General features: G+C 47.3%; 1 long non-coding RNA gene across 1 annotated transcript; it reads right to left on the reverse strand.

Moving 5' to 3' along the window:
* Nucleotides 1–10,295: 10,295 nt before the first annotated feature.
* On the reverse strand, nucleotides 10,296–13,741 carry LOC140690556 (uncharacterized). The gene is made up of 3 exons (XR_012065855.1): nucleotides 13,601–13,741; nucleotides 13,246–13,453; nucleotides 10,296–10,481 (listed from the first exon to the last, which is right to left on the reverse strand). It is a non-coding gene; the product is annotated as an uncharacterized lncRNA (long non-coding RNA).
* Between the last annotated feature and the right edge of the window lie 3,519 nt (nucleotides 13,742–17,260).

The raw sequence follows: 17,260 nt of genomic DNA on the forward strand, positions 1-17,260 counted from the left end.
ACAAAACTGACCCACCTGCAGTTGGACATCATCTGCTCTGAAACGAACCTCTTAAATTTCTTCTTATTAGTGGATGGTTTTCAAAAATATTCCCAAGGAGATGAATCTCACTCCATTTTTCTGGATTTCTTAGGCCTTCTATGACTTTAACTGCAGGCTTCATTTTCTGCACAACATCTGCAGGGAAGCCAGGCAGAAAACGTGAACAGACCCTGCAGGCCGCGGCTGAGGCCTCCCGTCAAACATCCTTGTTGTGCAGAGCCTACGTTCATGGGACCAGTTTCATTACTGCTGTAATTAGTTCTTGTCCAAGTGTCCCACCGAAAATGTTTCTAGATAGAACGTGGCCTGACGCAGATGAGCAGTGGGGATGTGGGGTGCAGATGACACACAGACTGGAAGGAGAAAAGGGAAATGTTTCTTCAGGCTTCAGTTTGGAAGATTTCTGATTTTTATATGGACATTAAACTTGGTCAGGCTGAAGCACCATTTGCTCTAAGACGGGGTGATGTACACGTATCCCTACAACTTCAAAAAATATGTTGAAGCTGGGCGTAACAGCCTAGGGGACAGACAGCTTTGAGTGACACCTCCGTTCCAGGATGCCTATGATCTAGGGCTCACAAAGAGGAAAAGAATACACATATTTTGCCTCTGTAGTTCTATGTGAAATTATTTTGACCCTTGCCGGATGGTGTAAGATCAGAGAGCATGTAGTCTTTCGTACATCGCAAAGACGACAAGTCTTCTTGATGAGTCAGCAGACTGTTTCCGATGGCCCGGGGTCTATGTCAGACATTAGCTGTCTAGACAAATACCACACAGCCCCCCATCCCTCAAGGAGATCACAGTGTGTCGTGGAAGGGAAAAATTTAAATAGGTTTTCAAAACAATTTGGTAAGAGTCACTTTGCATCATATATACTATATGTTCAGAGGGGCTCTTGCACTGCCTGGGGCTGTGTTCTAGAAGGTAGGGAAGGTGTCAGAGAGGAAATGCTTTCTGCACTGACATCTGACGGATTCCAGCAAATCTCTAGACCAGGAGAGTGCGTGGTGGGGACGGGATTCTCAGCAGCTTGCGTGTCTTGTGCAGACCCCTGGTCATGTCTAAGAGCACTTTGCACTTAGGGAAGGAAGGTCAGTGAGGCTAGAGGCTGTGAGGAACTAACGGAAGCTGAGGCTGAAAAAAAGCAGCAACGAGGTGATGAGAAGGTGTGACGTTAAATCAGAGAGCGTGGACTTCCTCACACACGCAGCGTGGAATTCTTTGCGGTTTTAAGGAGGAGAGTGACACAGATTAGTCATTAAAAGTGAGCAAAGTGGATTGTTCACTCTAAAGTACAGCACTGGGGAGACTAGAAAGGGGTGGGAATTAATGCAGTGGGGAGCGAGGAGCAGGGACTTAGTTGGGGGACATTAAGGAATAGAATTGTAGTACTGATGGGGGTGAGGGAGTGGAAAAGTAAAGGAAAACTCCCAGATGTTTGGCACAGAAAAGAGATGGGACAGTGATGCCATTGTTTGAAAAAGTAAAACTAGTTCTGGGCGAGTGTAAATCCAGACAAACAGAGCTTGAGATTTTTATGTGCTAACCAAATATGAATGTCTACTTGTCAATTAGAAATATATTTCTGGGACTGAACTGAGATGTCCATGCTGGAAAAGATTTGACAGTTAATCATTGGACAGAGAGCAGTTGAAGCCATGGGAATAAATGCCACCCACTGACAGTTTACCAAAGAAAAGGGAAGGAGGGCACTTCTGGTTCAGAAAATATGGCAGACCAGAATCTTGAAGACCCACTCACTTAAGACACATAAAAACGTAGGACAAAATGCTGCCAGTGTTTTCCTGTTTTTTTTTTAAGGGCACGTTTATTGTGGTATGATACCTGTACAATAAAATACACATATTTCACATGTACTACTTGGTGAATTTGATAAATGTCTACACCCAGAAAACCATAACCACGATCAAGATAGCTAACATTTTCATCACTCCCCAAGAGGGGCACTTTTCGAATCCCCATATTTATCCCTTCCCATCCCCTTCTCTCCCTGTGAACCGTAAGTTTGTTTCTCTATGTCTGTGGGTCTGTTTATCTTCTGTATTTAAGTTCATATGTTTCTTTTTTTGATTCCACATATAAGTGATATCATATGGCATTTTTCTCTTTTTCTGGTTTACTTCACTTAGAATGACTATCTCTACGTCCATCCATGTTGCTGCAAATGACATTATTTGTTTTTTCATGGCTGAGTAGTATTCCATTGTATAAATATACTACTACTTCTTTATCCAGTCACCTGTCAATGGACATTTGGGTTGTTGCCATGTCCTGGCTATTATAAATACTGCTGCTGTGAGCATTGAGGTGCATGTGACTTTTTGAATTAGAGTTTTCTTCTGACATATGCCCGGGAATGGGAAGGCTGGATCATGAGTTAAGTCCATTTTCAGTTTTTAAAGGAACCTCCACACTGACCTCTCTAGTGACAATGCAGCCCATCTTGTGAAAGCAGAGCCATGCTCAGAAAGTAATGGGTATTTCTAAGGGCCAGACATGAAGTGCAGTGAGTGTGGCCTGTTCAAGAATCAGAGGGCAGTCTGCCAGGGCTGGAGGAGAGTGACAAGGGAAGTGTGGTACAGGTAGGAGTCAGACCATGTGGGGACATGGCAGGCTGGGATAAGGAGCCTGGACTTCCAGTAATCCCTTGGTAACCATGGGGCACTGGTTCCAGGACTCACCCTGAAGTCAACATCCATGGATGCTGACGCTTCTTGTATAAAATGACATAGGACTTGCATGGGACTCATGTACATCCCCCCATCTACTTTTATATATATATACAAACTTTTTTTAATGAGTTATAGTCATTTTGCAAAGTTGTATCAAATTCCAGCATACAGCACAAGTTTTCAGTTATACATGAGTATACACATATATTTGTTGTCACTTTCTCTTTCACTGTGTCCTCCTGTGTACTTTAAGTTATCTCTAGATTACTCATGGTATCTAATACAACATGAATGTTATGTAAGTAGTTGCCAGTGTATGGCAAATTCAAGTGTTGCTTTTTGAAACTTTCTGTTTTTTCAACAATATTTTCAATCCACCGTTAGTTGAATCTGCTGGATAGGGAGGCCCTAGATATGGAGAATCCCCAAGCTCCTCCTTCCCACATCCTATATTTTCACTGCAATCACTGAAGGGGTCCAAACATAGAAGAGACCCATCTACCTGCTGGAAACCCTGAGGAATTCCGTCAGCGTATGTAGAGCAGGAGACAAGGTTTAGGGCCAACTAGTGGGAAATGAGGGCCTGCCTGGAGAGGATGGAGGAAGGACAGTAGTGGAAGCCATCACGTACTCTTACTGGAACTAGCTGACAGCAGTGAGGGACGCCAAGGAACTGGGTACACGTCACGTGTGGGGCGATCCTGGCCACCAGGTGCAGGGTTCACATAACTGGGACCCAGTTTGCAAGATCAAAATAACAAGGAGGCAAAGGGGCTGCCTCAGTCCCAGGATCCTGACAACGGCCACAGCGACGTGACCCCAGCTAATGCGGTTCCCCTAGTAAGCCAGAAAAACGAAACTCTGAGCCAAGATATTGCAGATTCCACTGCAGCCACATGGATAACTAGATCTCTAACCTGACAAAATGTAACCACCAGAAACAGGAATCTTTCCTTTTCTCTTCCTTTGGAACTTTGGACAGGGAGTCACAAATCTTTGATGGGAACCACCTATAAACCAATAGAGAGCTCACTTTTTCAGGAATAAGCATGGAGAAAAAGAGTGGGGTGATGGTTTAAAGCAGAAGTCAAAGTTGAAGCCCATCTGAGAAATGGTAAAAACATGTTTCTCAATGAATTCGAGTTATGGCAAAAAGAAGGAGGAAGGTTAAGGAAATCTCTATTAATATCCATTCACCATAAAAGACTAGCCAGCCATAAAAAGACAACACCTTAAATTAATAATTTTTTTTTTTGGTGATGAAAAACAATGCCTTAATTTAAAACAAGGCTTGGGCCATCAACAACACTCTGAGAATTGTTGACGAGGAGAACATAAATCTGCATATAGATATGTAAGTGTTCCAAGTCCACCACTCAAAAACAATTAGTCAATCATCTGTCCAGTTGATTGGGAAATCCCAATAAGTAAATAACTCAAAAGTGGGAAAGACATGGGATTAAATAGTGGTAGTGAGCAATGAAATCCAAGATGTATATACCTATATTTTCTTTGTTAATGTAACAAACTTAAAGCAACTGTCTAAAAAGTAGTAACTGGAGCACACAAACACACACACACACAATTTAGAACAACAGAGAGGTAAAATATGCTAAATTTATCATTATTGAGGAACAGGATCTAATAGATTATTTCATTTTTGAGACACTTATAGGAATACTGGTCCAATTGCATAAAAATTTATGAACTTAGAGATGATTTATAAAGATTTAGAGAGAATTTTCTTTAAGAGGCAATATAGCTTCCAAATCACTGAAGAGAAAATTAACAATAAAAAAATTAATTAATCTAGGTAATATGGAGTAACACTGACCATATTTACCACCCTAAAATAAACCACAAAATGGATAAAATATATGAAGCAATGATTTTTAAGACACGTGGAAACGATCATCCACTAGGACCTTGCCTTGCCACCTCGATACCAAGGCTCCTAGGCCTCCTACTGCCATCACAAAGGATGTCCACCAGGAGGCGACATTTCCTTCCTCTGCTCCTACTGCAGAGCCAGTCCTGAGCAGTCCTTTTCCAGGTGTTGGCAGGCAGCTCCCAGAAGTGCTCTCGTGGGCCTTGGTCCCTTTTGGCCACCAGCAAAGGGATCAAGGATGAGCAGTGAGCCTCCTTCCTCATCCAAGACCTAGGAAACTATCTGACTTCTGAGCAGCCCTTCACTCTTGTCTGCTGTCTGGTACTCTCCACCCGGCTTCCCGAGTCCCCGGCACGGGCAGCCTGCACGCTGGCCACAGCCCATCAGAATCTGTTCCCCCGCCAAGAGGCCACGCATGATCATGAGCAGGGCTCCAGGCCTCTGGAGCAGTGCGGCTTGGACTGGGTCCTGGCCCTGGGCGCGCGAGCTCCATGCCCTTGGTTGAGTCAGTCAACATCTCTAAGCTACAGTTTCCTCATCAGTAAAATGAGGACATAATCAATATGGAAAAAAAACAGAATCTGAGGGGGACTAAATTTCTGGTGATTGAAGATAATTTTAATTTTGATTTATACAGCAAAGGACATCATACAATTTTTACTACATCGTATTTCTAAAGGACAGCTTCTACTATTAAAAGTAATGCATGCACGTACACACAAACACACGTGCAGACACACTGGCTCTAGTCCACATACATCCCCACGGGCACACACACATGGAGTCATGTACCACCCACACACCCATAACATACGCACAACCACACACATCCTCAGGCGCACACACACACATAACATACAGAACCACATACATCCCCAGGTGCACGTGAGCACACACAAACACACAGTCATGTACAACACACGTCCCCAGGTGCGCGCGTGCACACACACACGTCTTACACACTTTGGCGTTATTCTAAATCAATTTACAATTGAGGGTCACAGTGTCCATTGTTTTATCTACTCAGAAGGTCCTGACTTTGGAGCGTGAAGCAGGAGCTCTCCTCTCTGGAGATGGTCTTTACCAATTACAGTCTCAGTAGAGCCAACATAACTGCTCTGGACCTTTGGAAGTGCAGGCCAGAGCATACCTGGGAGCTCACATCCTGTACATGTAAACATGTTAAGTGCAGTAGGTTCTAAAGTCCTGCCTTTACAAATATACGTTCATTATAAGGGGGAAGACCAGGTTCAAATTTAGAATTCCAAGACACAGGGGAGTCCGGCAAAGAAAGTGAGCGTGTGGGGAGAGCTGATTCCCAGTCTCTGACCACTAGCCTGATCCTTTTCTTCCCAATGCTGGGTCCATCCCTTGCCACAAGTGGCCTTGGATGTTCACAGGGGGACACTCAAAACTCACATTCGGGATCTGCTCATACCCTCCATACATACAGCTGCCCTTTGGCCTCTCTGTGAGTCCTGGGAATCTGAGCTTCCGGGAGAGCCGGTGCAGGCACTAGGAATGGGTCAGGGGCTGCTGAGACAGGGCATCTGGGGTCCTGGGCTTCTAGAGCATGGGATGGAGCCAATGACCCTGCCCCCTTGGCCCTGCTGACTCCACCCCATGGAGGGCGTGGCCAGAGGAAGTGTCAGGGCCAGAGGGACCCTCTGCAGTGCAGGACCCAGGGCAGCGGGCCCCCTTGCCGGGGTCTAAGAGCAGAAGGCCTAAGGAAAGGTCTGAAGAGGCTGTAAGGTATCTTCATTCCCATTAATTAAACAAAAATAAAAGCATACCACAGGCGTGAGTGGAAAGGGATTTGTTAGAACAAGGGAAGGCACTTGCCAAGGTCTGGCCATAGAGGGCTGGTGGGTTTGTCAGGTTGATGAGGAACCAAGAGGCTGTTAGTCCCTTCTGGGTCTAAACACCTCTTGAATTCCTCCGGGTGACACTGAAATGCAGTGAGACACGGAACTCTCTTAAGTTGTTAAAATCTTCATGGTGAACCATTCAACTCTCTCCTCATTCTTGGCTGCGAAAGCACGATAAACACAGGCCAGAAACTCATCAGCCTGTTGGTTGGTTCACTATCCGTCTGGCGCCTCCTCTTGTAGGAGCCTTTATCACATCACCCAGGGCTGACCCGGCTCAGGATTATAGCTGATTTTCCGCAGGTGGCATCACTTGCTAGTGACATGAAGCAGGCACATTAGCCACCTCCCAAACACTGAGGCTCCTCCTGGGAGGAGCCTTCAGACCCCCAATCCAGCCTCTGCACCACGATGTTCCTTAGTGTCACTACCGGTTTGCTGCCTTGGCCTCTAGCTTTGACCAGATCCTCGCCAGATTGTCGATAAATATCACCCATATACCACATCTAAGCTTGCGGTCCAGATGTGACCATGGTTCTTATTTTCTTCCCATCGATGGATTGTTTGATCTTTGAGTAATCATGTCGACAGCAAGGCCAGTACAGCCCTCTTGAGGCCTCCCCGAGCCGCCTCTGTGTATAACTGTCCTAGCACCCCAGGGGATCGGGTCTGAAGCCTGGCACTCAGACACGAGGATGTCAGCTGGAGAGACAGGAATCCACTCCTGCTGTGGCTTCTGCTGTGGCTCATTGTGGCCATAAAAACGGATCCCACAGGCCCTGACGTCACTTGACTCACTGCAGGGATGCTCCCACACTGCCGCGTTCCCCCAGAGACTGAGGGCTTTCTGCTTGTTCCGGAAGGCCCCACCCCCGAGGGGACACTGGGTCCAGTGGAGCGTCCAGCCTGCTTCCCCGCCAGCCCTTAGGGCCTTTGTGGGGCCTGGAACATCAACTAACCTCCCCTTAGGGACCCTTTTGTCCTTTGCAGCCAACAGACCTAGGTCATAAGCACTTTAACCCAACTGAGGGTGTTTTCCTCACTTCAGGGGCAGTGAGGACTGGGCTTCTTCACACTCCAAGTGCCCCCGGTCTGGATGCAGACAGTCTGGCTCTCCCCCCAGTCCTGCAGGTTCCGGCCACACCTCCTGCTGGTCACGGAGTCTGTGCTGTATTCTCTTCCAGGACAACAGGTGCACTCTGCCCCCCGCCCCGTCCCCACCAGCAGTGGCAGAGGTGGAGGACAGGCGGGTGAGCTTGGGCCTGAGACACTGCCCTGAAATCAGTGCCCCAGAGGCCGCTGGTGACTAGAGGGACCACGGGGAAGAAGGCAGCATGGGATGGGAGGGGGAGGAAGGTTCAGGATAATGAGATGAAAAGGGGAACAGATAGCACCGTGAGGACCTCGACCATGAAAGGGAAGAAGATAGACAGTGACAGCTGGAGCGGTGTTGGCGTTAAAAGCTGCGGGCATTTTCATTTAATTTTATTAATTACCATTACATATAGTGACATATTTTTATTTGATTAAAGATTAGGTGCCATGTCATATAACAGGATATAGTATATTATTTATTAAATAATACATAATAGTAGATATACTAGCATGTTATGTTCTGTTTATTTATTATCAGATAGTATATAATACATATGTAGTTATTTATATACATAATATATAATTCATGCATCTATATAATATATAACACATAACAATGTAGGATTATGAATATTATATTTTATAACAAGATTACATAACAATAATGATGTAATATTATCCATTGTATATCTTGGCTCATGACACATTCTCACCTTAGGTGCCTGTCAGAAGTATTTATGTATTAAAATTAATATTATAAGAAACAGTTGTGAACCTGTCACCCAGCACCAGAACAGGACTATTGACAGTGACATACTGTGTCCTATCCTGCCCTAGGCCTCTTCTCACAGGAAGCAACCAGCATCCTGAATCCTGGCTTACACTTGCCTTGTGTTACTTTCACACACACAACATTTAAGATCAGTTAAAACAAATGAACTGCAGGTACATGCAACGAAGTGGATGCATCATACACCCTATGTTAAATTGAAAAAGTAAGCCCAAGAAGGTAGCCTATAGTGTGCTAAGCTTTTAACTGTGTATATATATGTCAACTAAACTCACTAAATTAAGAACAACTACAGCTAGAGTCCAGGTGGGAGAGGGACAGATAAAAGGTGAGGTGAGCAGATTTGCTGCAGGTGAGCGAGTTCCCTTCAAGTAACATGTCATTCTCTCTGAAGCAGGAGGTAAGGCCATCTGCTGGGAGTCAGGGAAGAGACAGAGGGAAGCTTAGAGGTGTGCAGAGAGCATAGAATGTTGACACCACTGTGTGGCAAGTGGGGAAATGTGCTCACTAGAGAAATCCTGGAGGATTGCCTGGCAGTGGCAACATGCTGGGCATTGATTTGTAATCTTAGAAATCTGTGCTGGGAGAGCCTGCTGCCTGCAGGCTCAGAACAAATAGAGCTGGGTGAACCGAGATGGAAGTCATCCTGGTGAGGAAATGAAAAGATCAAGGGTCAAGGGGGTTTTGTTTGTCATAAAGAGAGTGCTGACTGTGGATGCAGAGCTGGAAGGTGGGGAAGTGGAAGTAAGAGGAACGTGGACAGGTAGGAAAGCAGAGGAGTCAGTGCATGATGCCCCAGTGAGGGTGAAGGAGGGCTAACGAGGCTGGTGGAGAAGCAGCTGGATGGCTAGAGTTGGGCACATAAAGGAGAGAGGCTGGACCTGGGGTGGAGACATGCCCGGGTATGAGCCCGGGGGTAGGGTGAATGGGAGGTGTCTGGCTCAGGCTGACGGAGAAGAAGACCCTACAATGACCATACTGGGTGGTGGAGGGAGAATCAACATTGACGTCTTGATGGTAGGCGGTGAGGCAATACAGAGTTGGTGGTCCAGCTGCTCCTGACTGAGGCAGATGAGCAGGGAGGCCAGGGTGGCAGGCACTGCTAGGAATGGACTGGGTTTTCCAGGTGTTCCCAAGAGAGGAGGAGAAATCACCTCATGGGGGAAAGTGAGCACAAGGAGGTCAACCCAGGCTCCTGATCAAACGGAGAGTGTGAGGGGGCAAATCGTCAACTCCAGAGATGGTGGCCTAGGAAGCAGGGACCATGGGTGAAGTGAGGGGACACTCAGAGAAGAGAGAGAGATGAGTCTTCTGGGTGTAGGGGGAAGAGAGGCCCCAGGACAAAGGAGCACAGGGGCACAGTGATGAGGATGGACTGGCTCTGTTGTGACACTGCAGGAATGGCTGGATCTTTGTCCTGAGGGCTTAGTTTGGGGGGGCTACTGGCCTCATGAGGGCCCCCCTCTCAGCAGCCTGGACAGATGCTCCCGCTCCTGATAGCTCTGTGGCCACCACTGTTCCCGGAAGGGCTCTGCCTCCATCTTCTATCAGACATTCCTGCCCAGTCCCCGACTGCCAGCGAGGGAGCCTGGGCCTCAAAGCCGTTTGCCGTGGAGGGACACAGGCTCCTTGGAGAAGCAGGCTGATCTTATTTTTCTCCGTAACCCACGGCCTAGCAAAGCGCCAGCCTATGGGTGGGCCATTCAGGGGCTCGGATACTTCTTAAATTAACTCAAAGCAGTAGAATAGCAGAGCTGGAGGAAGTGACCACTGAGCTCACAGAGTTCACTGCCCACACCCCCATTCTACAGATGAAGAAACAGAGGCCAAGCAGCCAAGGTCATGCTGCTCTTTAATGCTGGCCTCTGTTGGGCATACCAAGTGATGAGCTGCACTGAAGGGCCTGAGGGGGGCTCTGGGGTCAGACAGCTTGGGTTCAAGTCCCACCCCTGCCATTTACTAGCTGTGTGATTAATGACTGTCCTTCCTGTAAAGTGCCACCTCATTTGTTTGTCATGAACACAGAGTTCCTTGAACAGCAGGACAGAATTCTTTAAAGGTTTGCTGTTGCTTTTGTTACTATTATCACCAAGTGAACCCTGAAATGAAGAACAAAGACAGCAAGATTTTTTATTTTAAAAGATTTTAAAATACGATGATGACTGTTTGATTTAATCTATTCAAGTTTGCATTTGACCATTATTAACAACTGCACAATGGATGACTTTTGAGGAAATGTTACTTCATGTCTTTAATTCTCACTAACTACACAGGCTATTCAACAGGAAGCAATTTTTTTTTCCAGGAAGAGGGACAAAAAGTTAACAATATCTCTGTACCTCTCGGTTCCCAGTGAGTTGGTTGTGATCTGTCAACCCAACTTTGGGGAAATGCCCGCTCCTCCTGGGCTCGCTGCACTGCCACGTGGCCTCCAGGGGGCGATTTACCCCCACACGAATCCAGTATCTTGGTTCATATCTTTGCTTCAGATCCCTCAAGGACTGCCCATGCACCAGGGCCCCATCTGCCCCGCCAGTCTCACCTGCTGGCCTCCAGGAAACAATCCTGGGTCTCAACCATCCTCTGTTCCTATGCCCGCCCCACTACTCTTCATTTTGTCCTTCAAGTGTGGGCTCCTGTGGCTTGCCACCAAGCAGGGGTCTCCCAGTCCTCCACCTTGGGGAACTGCATCGTCCTGCACAGTGCCTAGCGAAACTGTGTGGAGGCCAGAAGAATACAGAACAACAGGTGCTCAGAGGGGCTGCCTTTCCCACTGCAGGGGCCCTGGAGAGCTTTCTCCCAGCTGGTTATTCACAGGCGCTGAAGCTGTGGAATCTCGATCTTACCATTTTAAAGGGCATCATCACTAATTACAAAAGAAATCATTTTTTCAGTAGCAAAAGGAGAAAAGACTTTGTGCCCCATGCCCCCATCTTTCTTCCTCCGCCTTCAGAGGTGATTCTCACTCTCTGGGCAAGGGTAGAAAGCAACAAACAGAATATTATTTTTCAATGATTCTTCTTTCCCACTCTGAAGATTGCATCCCAAGACTGATGAAGGCTAGGATGGTTTGGCTTCCCTGTACTGAGTATTCAGAGGCTCAGGGTGGAGGGGGTTAGGGAGATAATTCAGCATTATGGAACCAAACAGAGACATTAAAAGGTTCTACTCTAAACAGAAAGGAAGCAGGATGCTATAGAAATGGGAAAACCATCATTGGAAATGAAATAACGAGTTACAAGACAATAAACATGAAGATGTAAAAAAGAAAAAGTATATCAAAATACAAAAAGGTGGAAAAGGGAGACGGTAGCAAGAAAAGATAGATTTTTTTCTCTTTCTTTTTCCTTTTTCTCATTATTCTTAGGATGTGTTGGAGCCTACGTGATTATCAGTCTAAAGGAAATAGATATGATAATGGGTTGATATACTTGAAAAATAGGGTAACCACAAATCGAAAGCATATAATAGAGTTGAAAAAAAAAACCAAAAAAGAAACAAACTCTAAATGGCTTAAAGACTTAAACATTAGACAAGACGCTAAAAAACTCTCAGAAGGAAACATAGGCAAAACATTATTTGACATATATCTCAGCAGTGTTTTCCTAGGGCAATCCACCCAAGCAACAGAAAATAAAAGCCAAAATAAACAAATGGGACCTAGTTACACCTATCAGCTATTTCAAAGCAATAGAAACCATAAGCAAAATGAAAAGACAACCTATGGAATGTGAGAAAATATTTGCAAAAGATGAGACTGAACATGGCTTAACTTGTAGACTATAAAAATAGTTCATACAACTTAATAAGAAAAAAAATAAACAACCCAATCCAAAAATGGGCAGAACAACTAAACAAGCAATTCTCCAATGAAGATATACAAATGGCCAATAGGCATATGAAAAAAAGGCACAATATCGCTAATTATCTTAGAAATGCAAATCAAAACTACAATAAGTTATCATCTCACACTACTCAGAATGGCCACCATTCAAACATCCACTCACCATAGATGCTGGAGAGGCTTGGAGAAAAGGGAACCCTCCTACATTATTGCTGGGAATGTAGTTTGGTGAAGCCAATGTGGAAAACAATATGGAGATACCTCAAAAGACTAAAAAAAACATCATTTGATCCAGCAATCCCACTCCTGGGCATATATCCAGAGGGAACCTTAATTTCAAAATATACCTGCACCCCAATGTTCACAGCAGCATTGTTTTCAATGACCAAGACATAGAAGCAACCTAAACGCCCACTGACAAATGACTGGATAAAGATGTAGTATTTAGATATAAAAGAATATTACACAGTTGTAACAAAGAAGGAAATAATGCCATTTACAGCAACATGGATGGACTTGGAGATTATCACACTAAAGTGAAATAACTCAGACAGAGAAAGACAAGTAACATATGATACCACTTATATGTGGAATTTTTAAAAAAGATACAAATAAACTTATTTACAAAACAAAAACAGACTCACAGACTTAGGAAACAAACTTAGGAGTTTGGGATTAACAATTACAAACTACTATATGTAAAACAGACAAACAGCAAGGATTCACTGTAGAACACAGGGGAAAATGTTCAGTATCTTGCAACCTATAATGGAAAAGAACCTGAAAAAGAATAGACTATGTATATGTACAACTGAATCACTATGCTGTATACCTGAAACTAACAAAACAGCTGTATATCTGAAACTAACTAAACATTGTAAATAACCACATTTCAATTAAAAAAAAAGATAAGCTCTAAATAGCTGTATTCAAAGAAAATCTTCAAAACTTACCTCCTACAAAAAGTAAAATGGGAAGCTTGAGCAGGACCAAATTATACTGAATGAGAGGTTACATACCTTCTCCAGCACGTGGCCCATGGTACACATACATCGTGTTTTCCTTCAGGTAAGAATGGCCCTTACTGCCCAGGGAGCGAGTCCTGCTGGGACAAGGCCTCTGTGGCAGTGGCCTCCTTGTCACCGCTCCATCTCACCAGAAGGCCAGGGTTTTCAGAGGGGAGGGAACACAGAGCTCATACACTTCAGATATATTTCCTGAGAAAAACTGTGGAAAGACCAAATTCACCTGCAGTGCAGGAAACATGAGCACGGCCCCTAAGCAGACTGACAAACCCGAAGAAAGACGGCCCGATGTTCACATCGGAACCAGAACAAAAACCGTCTGGCCCCAGTTAAACGATCACCATCTCACCTGCAATGAACTGTTCGTACTCATTGTCAGGGATGTTTCTGTTGAGACTTGAGAGATCAAAAAAGTCAGACCAGGGAATCCGGACCTGGTGGATGTCCAGGCTCTGCTAATGGTAGAGGCGGCCCCAAGGGGGTATCACCAGCACTGACTCTTCCATTTTCAGCAGGGTCTTCAGGAGGAAGGCGATGTGGATACAGACGCCCCTACGGAGGCTGAAGCCCTCCGGAGGGTTGACATAACACAGAAGGTACCTGGCAGGGAGCAAAGGAGAGCGGGTCTTCAGAGCCAGGTCTCTGCACAGGAATCCCGGCTTAGATAGAACAGATACAATGGGAATCTCTGCACAGCACATGGCCTAGACTCAAGACACGTTCAGCAGCTTCTGGTTTGTATAGTGGAGGCACTGCCCACCGATCTCTGTGTGGCCAATTATTTCGAGTCCGGGAGCACATGCAGAAGACATCTTGGCATCTGTCTATCAACGCTAAGCACCTGACTAGTACCTGAGCACCCGTTCTCCAGGGAATCTCAAACTTCTTGGCCTAAAGACCCCTGTACACTCTTAAATACTGAGGACTTCAAAAGGCTGCTGTTTATGTGGGTTAAATCTATCAATAGTTCCTGTGTTAGAAGTTAAATAAGAACTTTAAAAAATGCTTATGAGTTCACTTAAAAATAATAACAACCTACTACATGATACCATTAATACTCTTAAGCAAAAAATAAGTATATTTTTCTAAACAAAAATCATTAATGAGAGGAATAGCAGTGATTTTAATTTCTGAGAATCTCTTTTGGACTGGTGAGAGCTTAATTCTATCTGCCTCTACATTACCTGTTTTGTGATATCACAGACTAGGTTTTCCCTGGAAAACCCCACAGGAAACTCGGGAGTGCAAGAGTGTGCAAAAGGCAGGTGACTTCCCGGCGTTCCTACGAAAATAGTCTTGCATCTCAGGGGCCTCGGACTCACTTTGATAACTGCTGCCCTACCCTAGGCGAGACTCTCCTACACAAGAGCCAGGCAAGTGTCCTGGCTTCTTTAATGAGTTACCGCAGCAACACCCCTCCCTTCTCTGTGTTAATGTTTCCCACAACCTCCATTACTGCAGATGAGGATGTAATCCTCAACTGAGGCCTCTAATCCCAGAAGACTACCAACCTTGAAAGGGAGGGCCCATCTACCATCTCTACACCCCGCACAGTCTATTTTGAGTCAAGCCCTAGATAACTGCTAATTGACACTGACCCTTGTCTTATTCCTGAGTTTTAGCGAAGGAGCCAACATCTGGATGGAACTGAAATTTCCCTGCTGATATACAAGGCTGATAAACCACCCTATTCCAACATCTGATTCTGGGGCTCTTCAAAACGCGGGTAAGGCCCCGCTTCATAAAAGACGGGTCCTCCACCTGCCCTTCCCAGGGGTTCTGGGAGGCCGCGGCCACGCAGGGCTACCCGGACTCGCGGTCCAAGCCCCAGAGCCCGAGGGGGAGGAAAGCCGGAGGCTGTGCCCCAGCCCTGTCCCCCCCGCCCCAACCCGCTCCCCGGCACCACAGCCCTCCCCGGCCGCCACACCAACCCGGATCCCACCCCGGTCCATGTCCACTGGCCCCGCCAACGGCGCGGCCGTACGTTTACCGTCTGTGAGACGCCGCCCCAGAAAGGATGTCGGCCGCCGACTGACGCGGCCAGAACTAGTGGCCCGGCCAAGCAAGCCGCCATCCCCAGCAGCAAACACCGCCATGGTCCCGGGCAGCTGCACACTTCCGGAGCCCGCTGCCTGCCCCAGAAGCGCAGGCCAGCCCGCGAGGAGCGCGGCGTCTTTATCCATGGCAACGCCGCGGGGCCCTCCCCTAGCGCTTGCGTCTGCGTCCTCCCGAGGCTAGACGTGCGAGAGCAGAACTTTCGGAGCCAATGGGAGCAAGGGCGCGGCCAGGACGGGGGTGGGGGGAGGCTTATGGGGCAGCTGGGTGGGGCCGGGGCGGGCGGGGCCGCGCGGAGGTCCTCAGCTGCAGGTGGCACCGGCCGGAGGCTGGGGCAATGCTGCCAACAGTGGGCGGGGCGGCGGGGCAGCGGGGCGGGGGCACCCTCACCTGTCTGTGTGCGGGGCTCAGCCTGGGCTCCGCGGCCTCCGCTTGCACCGGAAGTGGACCCAGGCTACCGGTGGGCAAGATAGAGGACTGAGCCCAGGCAGGCACGGCTGGCCAGGTAGGGCACCTGAAGTGCAGATCCGCCAGGCCGGCTGCCGGCCTTGAATACGCGCTGCTAGGCAGTTTCCAAGAAGACGGGATCTGTCCCAAGAGGGGAGGTAGGGCAGGGTGCCAGATGCCTGGTTGGGTGCGGTCTTACAGGAGAGCCACGTTGAGAGGGTGCAGAGCAGCCCCTGTGTTGGCGGGGCTAGGAATTTGGGGTATAGGGTGGGGATGATGTGTGCCATTCCCTGTGGTCTCCCAAAGAACTCGCACCCCCAAGCAAAGGACCCTGCTCCCTCCACCCTTCACTGCATCCCCTGCCTTCCCCAGCACCACCGCCCCTGCCCCCGGAGTGTCCCATGACCTCTCCCCACACCAGGCACCGTCCCTGTTACAGGTACTTATCTCCTGGTGGTTCCAGCCCAAGGGTGGGGGCTGTATCTGACCAGTTAGGATGCCTGGAGCCTTTGTATGAAACCTCAGACTATAATGCAGGCGTGCACAGAGGCCCCTCAAACAGGATTCCCTGCATTCCCTCCCCACCACGCACCCACAGCGCAGCTGCCACACCAGGCCAAGCCTGCTGGAGGACCGCTGTTCCCTCTCCACCTGTCCCTGATCAAGAGTGCACCGCCCACACTGCTGGGTATTTAGTGGGCCTTAGAAGAGCAGCTGGTATTTTCATGGACAAATATTTGCTCTTTTGGGAAGAGTTGAGTGCAAAGGGATGTAGGGTATGCCTTTTCTGTTGTCCTGGAACTGGTGACTAGGATGCAAACTTAAGTCAAAGCAGTTTTTAGAGAGAGCCGCAATATATCTTACCCAAAGGTCACTCTTCCCCTAAAAAGGCAACACCACCTGGCGGGTGGGGTCCTGGTCCCTCTTTCTGGAGGTTGGGCTTTGCACCCTCCAGCTGGGACAGAGCCCGAAACAGCTCTGAACACGCTCCAACAGGCTTTCCCAGCACAAACTGCCTTTACTTTGAATCTGGCTGAAGGAAGCTGCTGAGAAATCTGGGTAAATCTTCCTGGGTGTAACCATGCCTTTTGTGCTGAATGAAAGAGCGGCTCTCCACATGCTAACAGCTTAGAACTGAATGTGTGTCGAAGCCTTCATGCATGTAGCATGTTGGGAACAGCGTTTCATGGTGAGGGGAACTCTATAACTTACATGTGTATGGGGCAGCCCTCACTCCAACAGGGTTTTCCTGCACAAACTGCCTTTATTTCGAAATTGGCTCTTGCTGAGAAATCTTGGTAAGTGTTCTTAAGTGTAGCCATGCCCATTATGCAGGATGAAAGAGCGGCTCTACACTTTTTCACATCTCAGAGATGAATGTGTGTTGAAGCCGTCATTCATGTAGCGTGTTGGGAACACAGAATTTAGTGGTGAGAACTATGTAAATTACATGTCTATGATGAAGCACTCTCTCGAGCCGGGTATTCCAGTGCATACTGCCTTTATT

This window comes from Vicugna pacos, chromosome 31 (assembly GCF_048564905.1).
Source record: "Vicugna pacos chromosome 31, VicPac4, whole genome shotgun sequence".
NCBI lineage: Eukaryota > Metazoa > Chordata > Mammalia > Artiodactyla > Camelidae > Vicugna > Vicugna pacos.